The 14,029-nt window shown below is 37.6% G+C and overlaps 1 protein-coding gene across 1 annotated transcript in view; it reads left to right on the forward strand.

The window, feature by feature from the left end:
- Nucleotides 1-1,277: 1,277 nt before the first annotated feature.
- The window catches only part of LOC129360130 (protocadherin-15-like), a 151,921-nt gene continuing 139,169 nt past the window's right edge, over nucleotides 1,278-14,029 (forward strand). Inside the window, exons 1-2 of the mRNA XM_055030243.1 lie at nucleotides 1,278-1,348; nucleotides 1,438-1,500. The gene's annotated coding sequence lies outside the window, so the exon portion shown is untranslated. The remainder of the gene's footprint in view (nucleotides 1,349-1,437; nucleotides 1,501-14,029) is intronic.

A 14,029-nucleotide genomic window follows, 5' to 3' on the forward strand; every position in this document is an offset into this window, starting at 1 on the left:
TAGAAGTAATAAGAAATATAGGAGATATAGTAAGTGAAAAGTGAAGTTTGTTTCAATATGTATGGCAGAGTGCAGTGGGATTGATGGAGGTCATGGCTCTGAGGAAGAATTTGTGAGTGTGGATGTTTGATTTCTTATACATCTAAATCTCTGCCATGAATGCAGGGGGACCAACTGTCTGTTCCATGAGTGGGAGCGCTGCTGGGCTTCTTCAGACATTGATCAACACACACTGAGTCAAGTTCTGGGAGTTGTCTTCCAAAGTCTTTCGGGCTGTTTTTCAGCACCTGAGCCAAGTTCTTCCCGCCTCATGCTGCGGCTGCTGGTATACCACAAAATCATTCACAGACATGGAAACTTTCAATGATGCCTCGATGGAATTTTTGCCCTCCTGAACATCCTCAGGAAGAAGAGGCTCAACCTTTCTCATAAAGTGTGAGGTCTTCAGGTCCTGGGTTAATGCAGTTAATGCAGAGCACATCTGTCTAGGTTTAGACATCTGTCTTGTCTTACCAAGACAGTTGTGCCCTGCTGGTAATTACAGCAGGACACACATTACTGTGTGAAGTTTTCACACAGTAATGTGAGCAACCTCAGGTACTGAAGCTCAAATACCTGTTTATGTAGAAGCTAATGCTACAAATGTCATCTGCAACATGTATTGATATTTTCCAGGTTAACAGAATTCATCATTAATTGCCCCCCCTTTTGCAAAACTAATTATAATCCAAATGAAAGAGGGTAATGTCCTTTTTGTCAGTCTGTTGGGGCATTACAAAATGATAGGGGGTGGGGCAAACAGGGCTGTTGTCGCAGGTAACAGCTGGCTTTTTCTCTTCATACATAATAGAGACATGAGAGGCTCTGCAACCTGTAATGAGAGGTTAACAATAAAAATATTCCTTTGAATTGGTTAGCACAAGACTTCATTGTTCATCCTGGTGTAACCCACACAAAGTGGGGATAGCCTTTTGGGAAATAGAGATTGGGTAGGCGGGGTAGTCTGCCTGGCCAATGGGAAGTTTGATTCCCATGAATGTTTAGACCAATCAGAGAGCGGAATGCCACAGAGGCTCCACCTTCTTTCCCGTGTTGGCAGCGTTGATTGTGAGCGGGACAGCTGAGCCAGAGTGAGAGTCTTTTGGTTTCTTTCTAATATCATTTATTGACTTTGAAGGAATTTTTTTTTGTAAATAGTTATTGTTTAAATCCAACTTATAAGTTAGAAAGAGTGATAAGTTTCAGAAAACTGAACTTCAGTTTTTCTGCTGTTAGAACCACTAAGATCAGTTGGAAACTGTTGCACTTTCTGGCAGTTAATTGGCAGTTGTTTTCAGTTCGACTGAAGGTAAAGCCTATATAATAATGTATTTTTATTTTACTTAATTCATTTTCTTTAAGTTAAAACTTAAAAAATATGCATTTTACACTGTCTAGTGCCCTCCGTGTCTGGAATGAGAGTCCCTGTCTAGTTGTTTTGAACGTGCCGCACTGAGATCGGTGAGCATATTTGTACCTTTCATTTGGTTTTTGTTCTTTTATCTTGTTGTCAAATAATGATCTTTATTTGACCTACTTAGTATTAAAACGTGAACCTTTGCTGAGTTTGTGTAAAATGTAATGTTTTATTATTGTTCTTGGAAAAGGATTTTTCGAACAGTTATGAAACATAATAAGCTAGAATGGTTTAATAATAATTCTATGTTTCTGCTGGTCTTGTCTGTTGACAGATCAGGTTTTTTTTTTTTTTTTGTTGTGTTGTTTTTGTTTTTTTGCTTTTTCTTCTCTTCTCCTGGATTGTTCCTGGAGTGGATTCCCCTACTGACTTTGATGGCGAGCCTTCCCACCTGGACTTAGAAAGATCTGGATTTCCTCCCATGTTGAGTGAGACCTGAACCAGGATTTAATTTGATTCAATTGTCATCTAAAAGAGATTAGAGCGCAAACTACCAGGGTGCACCCAATAGATTTAAATTTGATATTTAGCACTTGGCCAAGTATTGTTGTTTTATTTCATGTATTTTATTGTGTGTAATTTTATTTTCTTAATTGTATGTCTTGTCCACTTGTGAGTTTATGATTCATGTTACTAAAGCTAATTGTTTTTTAAATTCACTCAACTGTGTATGTGTGTCATTTAAACACCCATCGTGCTCCGACAGCCGAACCTATTGGCCCATCTACCTAAAACATATTGTACCCTTCTCAACTGTGTTACACTAACAACTCATCTGGGCACGTGGCCTTGATAGTGTTGCTATTCCTCACTAGAGATGTCACTAGACCATGGTGCTGAGTGAAAGTCTGCTGAGCTGGAGCTGCAGGTCCAGCTCTTCACTGTCTTCCACTTGTCTGTCAAAGTGTGAAAACAACTGTGTCAGGGTGTTAGCTTGTACTTTTCACAGCTGATCTACTGTGTGTTGTGCATGAACCCTAATGCTTATCCACACGTTCTGAAAGCATTTTTCCAAGTGACGTTCTGTGTGTCACAATATCTTGCATTTTGCCGCTCACTGGTCCACTTTCTACCAAATTCTTTTAGAAACAATCATGCCTCCTCACATATTTCTTCTGGCAATGTATTTTTTTTCCATATGTACACTGGAAAAACAGCAAAAACAGAAGGAATCTTTTCATGTTTCTGAAAACAAACGCCATTTTTGGTTTTGATTAGAGAACGCCAGCAAACAGTTTTGATCCACTTTAGCTATTAGGATAGAGTCAGTGGGGAAGAGGAGACTGTGTTGATGCAGAACTGACACTCCCTTCATCAGCCTTTACTTTATGATGAATCAAATTTCTTTCTTTCAAAGGAGTCTTTGTCTCTACATAAGAAAGTTGAGGAAGGTTTTAATTTTGAGACAGTGCAGCTTAGTATTACGACATCTGTAAAATGACAATTAATACATGCTTCCCCAAAAGCTGTGGAAATATCCTCACATACTCTCGGTCCAGAGTGCCTACTTTCCATACAAAGTGCTGCATGATGATTGTTGTTATATTACGACACATTTTTAGTCAGAATTCAGACAGCAGTAGGAGGAGGTAGTGCTGTCTCACAAGTTACCTTTTTTCTCAGTGGGATGCTGGCTCTAGCCAATTAAGGTAGCACCAAATAGGAGAAGAATATATTTATAAAAAGACTGTGGCATTAAATTTCTTGGAACAAGTTCACTGTGCTTTTTAATGGGCAGCAAGGCTATTCAACTATGAAAATGGTAAGCTCTAATGTTTTATCTTTGTTTAATTTTAATCAAATTATACTAGAACTTTGAGTGTTTACTATCAATTCCCATGTATTAAACAGTGGACAGGAACCTTTTCCTGTCAATACCAGAGGATTCGCCCAGGCAGAACCAAACGTTCTCCACATCACTGAGGAGATCTTTGCACAGGATATCATTAAAAGGGGGATACTGAGCAGAAAATGCAACTGTTTTCTCAGCATTCTGCCTTCAAAAGGACAAATAAAAGCAGTGACAAAAAATATGCATCTGCTCTTTAAAGTTATTGTTTGAGGTCTGGACAGGCTTCCAGCCAGCATAAGTGAGCACCAATTTTTCTCTTGGTTTCAGCAAAATCATTTTAAAATCCGAAAATGTCTGTATTGCTTTATACGATTGTTTGCTAGTGATTTTCTAACCTCTGTCGAGCAACAACGTTGTGAGATAGGTTCTAGTTTGTGTCCATCAGATATATTAATTTGACATAATTATGTTTCTGAAACTATAATTTGATGGCAATACATATGTGAATAAAGATATTAATAAATAAACATATCAAAAAGGTAGTTGATTCCCTCCCATAAAATCCATGGTTTTGGATGGAAATGGGGCAAATCTTCAGTGATATAAAAACTTATTAGATGGCTTGGTATTTAGGAATAGCTCCCTGGGAAACAGCTGAGGAGCACTCACATAGTGGTGTGCTTGAAGGTGGAAGCTGGTAAACAGAACCATTAGCCCAACTTAAAAAACAATGACAATAACACCACCCTCTAATGTTTGTACCAGGCTGTGTTTCTGACCAGCTGCATAACAACACTTTGAATCCAGCTGGATTCAAAAATGTCTCAGTATAACTAGAGGTGGACCACCACATGGTAAGCAAGGAGACACACTTTTTCAGCCAGTCATCCTAGAAATGTGGCTGGTGCTGCTCACACCAGATATTACTTAATACATACATATTTTGCTTCAGTATTATATTCTAATATGTGAAATGACAACTGCATCTCTTGTTACTTACTACTGGGCAACAGGACCAAGCAAGACAGGGGATTTTTCTTTGTGTGTGTAAAGAAACCAAACATTTAAGCACATCAGTTGACAGAATGCATGAAAAAAGGGACAAGATCGAAATCTTCTGAATAATATCTAAGAGTGTTATTGCAGATAAAAATTGATATGATTTCACCCTCCAAATATTAGAGAAGAAAATGTTTTCTTTGCAGAAACAGTTGTGTTATTCAACTAAATTGCCATGAAGCTTAAGGTATAAGTGTGTCAAGCATGGATGTCCATGACTGTTATTTTATTGTATTTTTTCAAGAGTAGCTAGTCACTTGTCCTTCTTTAGTGAAAAAAACAAGAAAAGAAAATGTGACAGGAGGACGATGTTGATTTGAACATTTGAGATTATCACCTGACCAGCATGCTTCACAATATTCACAAAACTTGAAATTGGAAAAATAACATGAACAATATATACAATACCCTTAAGAGACAAGCAAGTGAAAAGCAAAATGCAAACACACACAAATCATGATTATGTAGTTTTGAATCCAAATAGTTAATACAAATCTTGTTTACGTACACATGCTTAATTTTATTAAATGTTGGAATTATGTTTTGCCATAGGTGTATCAAACATAAAGAAATAATTCATACAACGTCTTACTTTCAATCCATATTGAAATTGCTTTTTCAGAAGGCACAGTATCTGATATGGTTCAAAATGGAATTGTAATTGCTAAGCCTAGACCGTTGATTTGGGCTTCCCTATTTGCCATTTTCCCGACATCTGTCTTTCTGAACCTCTTGCTTCCCATGTATTCTACATTGTGTGGTAATGGAGTTCTTGAAAATTGGTCCACTGTGCCTCCTTCAACTCCAGTCTTTGTCAAGCCACCTTTGTCTGATTGCCCATATTGAACAGCATTTGTGAATGTCTTGTAATAGATATTCATCACATACGAGCATGCCCGTCCACAGGTGCTGAAGCCCTCTAACTGCAGGAAACAGGAAAGAACTTTGTTCAGAAACTACTTGCAGCTGTGGCAGTGTGTGCTTCTATGAAACACAGCCATTATTAAATTGGAAATAAAATAGCTTGACTCTATTCTAGCCAAATAATTTGAAAGCAAAGCATAATTAACCAAATTCAGCTAATATGGGCTCCGAGCCTACAGAGCACTGAGATTTCTGTCAATTTTGAATAAAAAAAAGTAATGAGTGTAGCCTCTGCTGCATATTCCTCCGACCCAATAAGATTTCTTTATTATTTATTATAGATTCATCAGTTTTATATCCTTCAGCATCTTTTCTGCAGTGCCAAAAACGAGTACCGGTGATCTGCAGCACAGTGTTAAAAAAAATCAAAAGGCTAAAAGAATTTTGCACAGGGACATAGAAAGTAAAAAAGTCCAAGAATGAAAAAAAGTTTTTCTGTCCACACCTTAAGCTTCAAACTCTCCGTAAAGAAGAAAAGAGAAGTTTTGTGAGAAAACTGCCACCTAAAAATTTCTCTTTAACCAAGCAAGGAGAACTGTGGCTGTGTTTTTTTTTTTTTTTTCTTTTGAGCATTGATTTTCCTGAGTGATAGAAGACACTATCCCATCACAGTCCACAGGCTTTGGCACCAATTAGGGTTCACAGAAATTACTCACTCTGCCACTTAATTGACTGAAGTTCTGAAACTTGCTCATCAGTTGTTGATGGATTATTAGCACTTGATGCCATTCAGTTTGAAAGTTTAATGTCTTTCTGGGCTGGTTGAAGAGGTCAACAGCTCTTCTTGGTGCTAATGGACTCCCGAGAGATCTGGTTGCCTGTGATTGTAAAAGTAATAACCTGTGTGGTAGATGTCAAAGGAGCTCTCTATCCCAAGATGTGAAGATGAACTTTGCAGAGGAAAAGGAAAGGAGAGACTATGGTTTAAAAAAAAACAGAAAGGGGAACATTTTTATTAAATCCTGTTAGTTTCTTTTGCCTCTGAGACTCACTGTAATGGATCTGGTGGCAGAGCTTTAGTCCCCATGTGATCCAATTATCAAACCCCTTTAGCTTTTATGTCCAAGTGAGGCATGTCTCATGAGAATTTGCTGTCACCGAACTGCAGGGGAACCAGAAGAAAGAACTACAAGTACAGAAAAATACCCATGCAGTTGTCGGCTTCTGTCTCACAGATGTCTCACAGTTTACCTATTACTAGAAGCATGAGAAGTTACGGCTTGTATGACTAACATAATTAAAAGCTTTAAGAGACCAGAAATAATTTTAATGTCTTTTAGCGCGCTGGCTTTTTGTTCCACTCAGTTCTTTTACAGTCTCTCTTATCTTTTGGTCAAGAGGGGTTACAGCACAGTAAAAGCTATTATAAACCCACTGAGTGTTACCTGTCCCATTAGACGCAAAGTGGTTAAAGGAGCAGAGCATTTCTTGGCTAAAGAGCCGTCAAACATTTTCTTCAGGAGTAGCTTGAGACTGAAAAGACTGTTAAAAGGTTCTGAAAAATTAGCCTGGCAACCATCAGATGTAAAGATACCCTTGATGAACTTTGGTGTTTGTTTCTTGTTCTCTGACTGACAGAAGTTCCTAAATTAGACCAGGTTATTTTTGTCATTTTTAATTTTGATGTCAAGATAATTCTTAATTCTACTTCTGCTGTTTACACGAAAATAGTGTAGATTTAAAATCAGATTATATTCCCTGATTTTCTTAATTTAAAAATGAATAAAAGAACACTCATTGTATACTCCAGTATTATAGAACAGCATCCCTGACATTTTTATCATTTTTTTTATTAGTTGCTGAATGTTGTCTATTTATTTAATTACTTTTACATAAACTAATATTTGAAAAATTAGCTGACTGACAAATCAATAAAATGTTGGACAGTTTGGTCTTAATAATGCATTAATTATCCATCACAATGACAGAGGGCTGGCATAATGTCAATACATGACACCACCTGTCAATCATTCTATGTGTTTGACAGGAACCAACCGATCGGTGGCAACAATTTGTTTCCATTCTACTTTTGAATCCGGCCTTATGTCAATTAGCAGCTCAGGTTAAGGTTATCATATTGTGAGAGCTTTATGCTGGCTCATGGTTATCAATAACTAGCCTAATGCATCTTTACATGTCTGTGTTTACAGATTACTTGTTTAAGATAAGTAATTTTAACCAAAGCAGAAATAAATAAGTTTCACACCAAATGCTAACAATAAATGTTTGCACAATGACTCAAACTGACCACAGCTTGAGAGATTGTATAATCATTCTTTTGCCACTTACATTGATATCGCATTGTTGGATCAGTACATTGATTTAAATTCACATTCTTTAGACAGCTCGATATACAGCAGGCAAAAGGTATATACGCAAAAAAAAGTTTTTTTCTGCCAGTAAGTCATTTTTTAAATCTATAACTGGCAAACCTTCAACTCATACATATTCTCATTTCATTGGTTTGTCAGCTGTGTCGCTTCAGTTTACTCTGCAAGTTTCTCACTGATTTGAATATTTTAATTGTAATGACAATATCTGATGTTACGTAACAAGCCACTGATACGTCTGATAATACAATATGCTCATTTTCAAGTGGAGGATAAGCCTCCCCTAACAGCCCCTTTCATAACATTGTGGGTTAAGAGCCAGACGATTAGGAAGTGCTGTTTATGATGACTATAGAAACATTGTTTCCGGGGATAATCAGATTTAAGATTCTTTGGCTCTCCTTATCACTTCATTTCTTAATTTCTCCTCTGCTTGCACACATACAAACCCACATGTTGTCTTGGTGGCTTCTCTCTCCCTCCACCCACCTTTCGTACTGTCCTATTCCCCCTTCCAGTTACTTGCCTGCTGTCTCAGTCGCTCTGACCTCTCAATATCACAAGCTGTCACTGCCAAACTATCGATGTCCCCTGACACTTAAACGACTCAGACACCCCACAGCATTGCCATTTGCACAGAGATAATTTTAATCTTTTATAGTGGGGCCGAGTGGAAGCAGTGGAGCTGTGTGCAGTCCAACCAGGTCAAAGCTGAAGACACTGGAGCCCTAAACACAACTATTGCATTGCATTTTTAAATGGGTGGTTTATTTAACAAGGAGGCAATCTGAAGACCTCTGTTACAATTTGCTGGGTAGCAAGTTGGCTGATTAAAAATTCCAACACAATCACTAACTTGCAAAAGTTTTTATCTTTGATTGTCAGATCGTCATGGTGAGACGAATTTTACACATTTTAGGATTTATTTGTTTTTTTGGGAGTAAATGATGAAGTTTAGTTCATATGACCCAGAAACTTACTGATGGAAAATAATTTCTTGTTACGCCTGTCTGTGCTCAAAAATCAAATGATTTCTTTCAAAAATTTCACAGATGCCATGTCCCATATTTTCAGTTGTGTTCTTATCAATAAACCTAAACAATTTATTATTCTAAACTATGGTGGTACATTTAGAAACATACATTATTTCACATTTCTCTCAGTTTTTTCTTTCATCACTGAATTAATTGAATGAGTAATAAAATGATCTTTAGCTGCATAAAGCCCTTGAAGTGCTACAGTGCAATTTTTGCCTCTGCTTTTGCAGCTTTCAGCTCTTTTGGTTTTTGTGTATGTAGGTGTTGGTTTTCCCTTCTGAGTGTGTGTGTGCACACACTCCCATTGGGTAGCCTGAAGGATGCTTGCAGGCAGTGAGTTTGGGGACTAAATGGGTGAGTGCATACATTCAGTCCAGGAAAATGAATCTTCAGACAGAAGAATCATTCTATTTGTCCAGAAAGAAAATTCAAGATAAAACTTGGATTTATGGTATTGCTCATATCTTTTTTGGCTCCAGGTTTTTCTTGTGCAGGAATTTGTGGCATTTGTTGCTCGTGCTTTGATGAGGATGTACTTTAGGGTTGCATTTGAAAGAGAAATGCTACGGCTGCAAAAAATGAAGTTTCGATTTAAAGTGAAAGTATTTTGTATTTTCCAGACAGTGCCGCTGAGCACAACAGAGTTACTATGTTACCTTGAGTAGTTATAAAAACGCTGTATTTATCAAATATTCCTTAATTCTCCTGCCATCCTAAGAGGGTTTGAGTGAACCCTGTGTGTGTTTTGCAAGATTTTTTTATTCTTTTTAAATTACTTTTAGTTGTTTTGGGCACTAACAGCTGATAGGATATCTCTATTACTTCCCCGTTGTCTGACCGTGACCTCTACCTCAATCATCCAGAGTCAAGTTAGGACGCTCTGAAAGGCTCAGAGGATTTCTCAAACATACATGAAAAAAATCAAGGCGATATTCCTGTTATTGCAGATGAGGAAATGACATTATATAGTGATGTAAGTCAATTTTACCCCTGTTAGTAAGTCAGTTGGCCATAATGCGAGTGAGGAACTTTTTATGTTGCCATAACTAGATAGTTGTTTCTAGTTATCTCTAGTTGTTTCTGACAAAGCCAACTTAAATTCTTATTCACATTCTATTGTTTAATGAACAAAAGACTTATATTTGCAGAAGCTCTGAAAATTGTTTCAAAAACAACAATACTGCTAATCTGTATCATTAGAAGGAAGAAAAGACAAAATGAAAGAAACTTAGAAAAATAAAACAATTCTTGATGAAGTCAGATGTCTGTATTTATTTTTGCTTAATTCATAGGGAGAACCTTTTACATTCACTATTCATTTTAAAATTGAGCTACAAAGGACACTGACATTTTCCTGTCCTTCCCTGTCCCAACAGGACGAAGGAGCAGAATACTAGAGACTTGACAGGTCTGGGTCGTTTTCCTTCATTGTCCAATATTTAGCTCCATCCAGTTCCTCAACTCTTTTGGTCCTCTCTGACCAGAACACAGTGTCTCTTATTACCAGTTTGTTGTGTCAACGACTGAGCTTGTGTCAAACTCCATGCAACATATATCTTTCATTGAACAGTTGAGAAACTTTCACTTTTCAGGATGTATGGGACTAAAGGGTATGGATTTGACTTTCATCAATTGAAAAGTTGTTTTTTTTCTATTAAATCGTTGTAAATATTAAATCGAATATGCATTGAGATGAAGATTTTCTTTCTCTCTTATCTCAGAAAGATTTTAAAGAGAAAAACAAATGGAATAAAGTTCATAGTTTGCATTTAGCTGTTTATGTAAACATTATTAACCTTGGCACATAGTCTGCAGCTATTTGAAAAGCAATATCATGAATATTAATACACATATCAGTTGCTTGTTAGAAAACTAAATTAGACGAATGGTAGAAGTTATTAACACATTCTTCCCCCTTCATGTTTGTTTCTCCACTCTACTTATTAGTTGATAAAACTTTGCTTGCAGGTATATATGTTTAATTGTACATTATCCGTCAAGGTTCAAAATACAATACACATTATGCATAAACATCTGGTTACATATGGGAATTTGATCATAAAAAAAAAAGGATTAGATATGTATTTGCTTCTCTGTGGAGTGTTAACCTCCACCTAGAAACTCATTTACTATGTATCTGAAGAAATAAAGGTGAGACAGAGAGTTTGGAGTTGTAGAATGGGTCTGAGTGTGTTCTTAGGCAGCTTTTTGCTGTAAAGCTTTTCCTTTCCACTCTGGGTGAGTGACGACAAAGCCGAGGTAAACGATTTCACCTGGTCTGGCCTAAGAACTGAACTAATATGTTTTTTGAAATATTTATGTGAGAAAAAAATAATACTAAGGAAATAGTAAAGCAAATATGCAACCTATACACAATAAACAAGACACCTTGCTTTTTTGGACAAAAGTAGACACTAATCCTGCTGCTGCTCTTGAACAGAAGCGATACTCTCAACAAGCCTATGGTCTTGAATAATACATGGGAATTGAAGCACATTAATTCAATGAAGATGCAGTTTAAACCTCCAAATGCTTGTAAGCGAGGCTGTTTGTTAAGATTCTCGCTGTTCCCAATGGACAGGAAGGAGCGTTCATTACAAATTATTCATGTTTTATTTGGAACAGTTTTTAACACCTCGCAACAGTTTTCTCTAACGGTTTGACACAGAGGCAGCCTTCTTTCAAATTCTCTGTCAAAGTTTAGGCTTGTTTTTCTTCTTTCTTTTGATTATATCGATGATATGTGGAAAGGCTGTTTCACCGGTTTGTAGTGAAAACCCAGTTGCTTTTACAATCGTAGTTATGCCTATTTGTTCATCTGTTCACAACAATTGCAACTGTACACTGTGTCATGACTCTTGGTGGCAATTTAATTTCCATGAATTGGATGGCTGTGACGCTCTGTCCTTGTGTTAAATTGCATTGTCCTCCCTGTGTCTCTTTTTATTTATCCTTCTAAATGGATGCAGGTGAGTTAATCGGATGAAATAAACCCCCATTTTGGGATTAGTGGTTATTTAACTATCAGAGGGATTCTCTAAAAATTGCATTGGTGTTTCCAACAGCTTTGAGAACAAGACCTCCATCTGTTTCTCTTATGTAGGAACTGTTCTATTAAATTGGACTATTTTGCAATCATTAGTGAGACTTAATTAGCACCGCAGCTAATTACACCATATTGATGTAGAGTTTTCGCTTCCTCAAAACCCTCACCTCCCACCCTGACGGTGGTTAAGCTGCAGGGAATAAAGGCCTAGGCTTTGTTGTTAAGTGACAGGTGAATTATAGCAAACTGCCTCCAGTGGTATTATATCTAAGCTCCGCTCCAGCTGGTGCTGGCAGGCTCGACTAATGGATTTAACTCTGAAATAATTGACAGCTGTCGGTGAAACGCTCTTATTCATGACCCTCAGAAATTCCTTCGCAGTTGGGGGGGAGGGGCGCTGGGAAAGTTGCGAATTTCGACGGTCAGGAGCGGATTTCGATGACTTTTCTGTCATCACACTGAGACGCTCGACGAGACATTCTGTCGAATCGTAATCTTTCTCTCCACGAGGTGGGCTGAAACATATCAGGCGGATAGGCTGGAAGGAGGGGCAGCGGAGCTTTAACCGGGCTCACCTTTCCTGACCGCTGTAATAAGATTACCTGACGCGCACGTCATGACAACAGAGACGCGCAGACACAGGGAGCGGGGTTACTCCATGCGTGCCATTAGAGTCCGTCTCCATCAGCCTGGTGGATTGTTACTGAGTCTCCGCGTGTTGGACTGAGGACGCCGGTGGCTGATGAGCTCCTGTGAGGAGGCTGTGGCTGTATCGCCAGCGGTTACTTGTGCCTCCTTTGCCAGTTTTTGTTGAGCATACTTCTGAAGTTAAACATGGTAAGACGCCTATTTTTTATTTGTTTTCTCCCCCTCTTTTCGAGTAGCCGCCGCGGTCTGCAGCGAGCGGTTCACGACACTATTGATACGGGCTTTTTAGCCACTGAATAGGTGCTTGTTGTTTTTCCCCATCATTGCCAGCGCTCACAGTGTTTCTCCGTCTGTGTAGTGATGAACCCCATTTGTCAGGCTACCCATAAGTCTCTCCGTGGTATATGCCGTTCATTTCTGGAGGCAGAAGTATCCAAACACTAACTAAAAGCATCAGCACTCTCTGGATTATCTAAAGATGATGCAGGCTATTATAGTACCGAGAGGAAAGTGTTTGGATCCACACACTGCATATGATTTTAAATATTTGTGTATGAATACAAATTGTTTTTGTTTTTGCCTTTTTTGGCAGTTTAAAGAAAAAAAAGTGTTTGATGAAGAATCATGCAAAATAACTTATTCTGGAAGCAGTGCAATGACTGAGAGAAATGCAGGTAATTATTCTGTGAAGCACATCTATAAAGTTTTCTAAGGGCTGGCCAGATGGTGTCCGCTGATGTTGTTGGAGTGGCACACCAATGGCATAAGCCAGAGAAAAAAAAATAGTAACTTTGGCAAGTTGGCAACACTGCATATCCAGTCATGTTGGTGAATATCACAATAATGATATGACGAGAATAAAAACAATAAATACTTAACTGAGCAGTGTTAAAATATTTCAGATCAAAACTACGCATGACTCAAGATTGTGTGTAATCTATGCAGCTAGTGGAATAACATTGAATATTTCTGTCTCAATAACATGGTTTCATCGGGAAAGTTAGCTGAAAAAACACATCATGATATAAAGCACTTAGGCTACACTGTAAATAGTAGAAAAATATAGCTAAATATAGTTAAAGCTTCATGCAAATTTAAAGGCTGTTTCATGAGGTTAAAATAATTTTGACACCTCACTTTCTTCATTAAAATCGATGCTGTGGAGCCAGATGAATCTAATTCCCTTCTATGATGCCATCTACGGCTTAATTTTGAAATGATTAGTGATCTAACAAAGACTTTTAGAGGCTTATTTTGAGATAAATTTTCTCCTCGATTGATGGAAGGGAAACGTAGAGTAGCTAACAAACTCAACACACCCAGAGAAAACTGGTCACAAGTTTTGACAATAAGTAAAATAACTTTGGTCAGTATGATGTAAAATGTATGTAGCTTTGAAGCTGTGATTATTAACTGTATTTTGCCTCATTGACAGTTAATTATAATATTAAAACTGTAAATGGCTGACAGTGAGACCTCATGGATATCATTTAGTCTAACACTATTCTTACAATGGAATGATGAAATGTTTTCTGTAAAGATGATGTTCAGTGAATAGCTTTTAGACCTTAAAAGGTATAAAAGCAAGAGGAAAGACTATCAAGTGAACCTTGAGCTATTGTTACCTTAGTGTTTCTTTTCAGAAGTGTCTAAGGTTAAGCAGTAAACACATGTTCATAAAAATAATTGAAGTAAGATCTTCTATGAATACGACTTACTTAAACGTGAAAATTCATG

Source organism: Poeciliopsis prolifica, unplaced genomic scaffold (assembly GCF_027474105.1).
Source record: "Poeciliopsis prolifica strain line A6 unplaced genomic scaffold, Auburn_PproV2 SCAFFOLD005, whole genome shotgun sequence".
Taxonomy (NCBI): domain Eukaryota; kingdom Metazoa; phylum Chordata; class Actinopteri; order Cyprinodontiformes; family Poeciliidae; genus Poeciliopsis; species Poeciliopsis prolifica.